The 2,500-nt window shown below is 40.1% G+C and overlaps 1 protein-coding gene across 1 annotated transcript in view; it reads right to left on the bottom strand.

Moving 5' to 3' along the window:
- LOC115222766 (armadillo repeat-containing protein 4) overlaps positions 1–2,500 on the bottom strand; it is a 67,357-nt gene that overhangs the window by 10,609 nt on the left and 54,248 nt on the right. The window lies entirely within an intron of this gene.

Here is a 2,500-nt window from a genome sequence, read left to right as displayed (position 1 = left end):
AAATTGTAAGTGAAGATATACTGTTGTATAGAAGAAGGCATTTGTTTTACATTGCAGGCAAACAAACATTCAAGCACACAGGATATCTGTCACTGAGGAGTTCAAAACAAGATGAAATCACGGGATCTGATAGTTTTCGTGGTTGTAGCTCTTGTCTGTCAATGATGTAAATATGAGTACTTTTATGTATCATAAGACCATATGAGAAGTCCTCTCAAGATGGATAATGTAGTATTCTTTGTCCAGATACAACATCCAAGCAAAGTTGGAGATAAAGATTATTTTTGGGGATTGTTTTTCTATGATAGTCTCCTGATTCTCTGAATCCATATCTTATACTACTCATTTATATATATATATCGGCGATTTTTTTTCCTCTGTCTTCCCTTCTCGGGATCTTTCCTTCTATGTTTCCGACGAAGAGCTCCGCTCGAAACGTTAAACCCTCCTTCTTCCCTTCTTTCCTGAGCGTCCAATAATACTTTATTTGTTCCACATCCTTGCGTTGTTGTGTTTTTTTGTTTTCTTGTTTGGATTAACTTTATATATATATATATATATATATATATCAAGTAGGTACTGTAAATTTAGAGTGAATACTTGATAAGTGTAAGCATCTGTATATGCCAGATATTGGTAGAGGTGAGAGAGTATTATATCAAATATAAATTAAAAATAGGAGCTCTCTGAACTTTGCTCGGGCCATTCTTATTCTAGCAGCTATGCTCTCAGAGCATCCACTCCCACTACTAATTGGTCACTTAGGTAATGGAAGCTGTCAACTACTTCTAGTTCTTCCCCCAGCATGTGATAGAATCTGTTTTCTGTACATCTTCAGTATTTTGTTTTTAATTTATCATCATCATCATCATTTAATGTCCATCTTCCATGGTGGCATAGGCTGGACAGTTTCACAGGGGCTGGCAAACCAGGGGACTGCTCCGAGCCCTACTGTCTCTTTTGGCATAGGTTTTTTACAGCTGCAATTCCTTCCTAATGCTGGCATGGGTTGGGTGGTTTGATAGGATCCAGCAGGTCTGAGGACTACCTTGTGCTCCAATATCTGCTTTGGCCTGGCTTCTACAGCCGGATACCCTTCCTGACACAAACCACTTTATAGAGAGTACTATGGGTGCAGCTGTAAAACGATGCTGATGGTGATGTTGATGATGACGACGACGATGATGACAACAATGATGACGAATCACTTTCGTTAGACAATAGATAAAAAAGAAAAGAAAAATATTAAAGTACGTTGAATCAATATCCAATGATAGCTCAATATTACAGCAATATATATATTTCTATATAGCAGCTGTCACCTTTAACTTATTATCTCAGAAATATTGAATTCTGCAAAGAAAAGACTCAACATGTGGAAGTATTCTTATTGAACTTAGATAGTCGGGTATCCTTCACTCACTTGCTTAGTTTGCTAGAAATAGCAACCTAGCAAACAAGACAGCCTCTATACAGTTTCTTGACTTGCTAGATATGGTAGCCACTTACCAGGTAATTGATCTGCTATAGAATAGGTGCAGGCATGACTGCGTGACGAAGAAATTTGCTTCCCAACAATGTGGCATTCGGTTCAGTCCTAGGTTTCTGTTATGTTATAATTCTTACTCTGATCAAAGCCTTATGAATGGATTTGGGAGACAGAAACAGAAAGAAGCCTTTAAGGCGGTGAGCTGGCAGAAACGTTAGCACGCCCGGGCGAAATGTTTAGCAGGTATTTCGTCTGCCGTTACGTTCTGAGTCTCAAATTCCGCCGAGGTTCGACTTTGCCTTTCATCCTTCGGGGTCGATAAATATTAAGTACCAGTTACCCCACTGGGGTCGATGTAATCGACTTAACCTCCATTTGTGTCCTGTCCTTGTTTGTCCCCTCTGTTTTTAGCCCCTTGTGGGTAGTAAAGAAACAGAAACAGAACAAAAGCTCCTGCTTTGTGTTGTGTGTGTATGTGAGTGTGTATGTGTGTGTTCACATGCTACCACACACCACACACATACACCCATACAGACACACACACATGCTATTTGACACCTGATGTATTATGTCTGGGTGTGAGTGTGCATGCGTATATGTGTGCGTGTGTGTGTGAGCCTTTGTGTCTCCTTGTCTTTACATCACATGATAGAATAAACTCTCTATCATTCATGGACGATCAGTGTTCCAGTTTATTTGATCAACCAAACAGCCTGCTTGTTAATTTTTGTCATCATTATTCTGTTTTGAGAATAAAACTTGGCCTTGCTCATCAATTTCCAAATAGTGCCACTGCCTTCTTTGTTAATGCGACAATTAAAATTGTTTAAGTATTTGGAAGCACTCCGTCGGTTACGACGACGAGGGTCCGGTTGATCCGATAAATCAACGGAACAGCCTGCTCGTGAAATTAACGTGTAAGTGTGGCTGAGCACTCCACAGACACGGTACCCTTAACATAGTTCTCGGGGATATTCAGCGTGACCACGAAGAGTGACAAGGCCGGCCCCT

The sequence above is a fragment of the Octopus sinensis genome, linkage group LG21, assembly GCF_006345805.1.
Source record: "Octopus sinensis linkage group LG21, ASM634580v1, whole genome shotgun sequence".
Lineage (NCBI taxonomy): Eukaryota > Metazoa > Mollusca > Cephalopoda > Octopoda > Octopodidae > Octopus > Octopus sinensis.
Note: the sequence above shows the minus strand (reverse complement) of the source record. Positions and strands in the feature narration are given on the sequence as shown.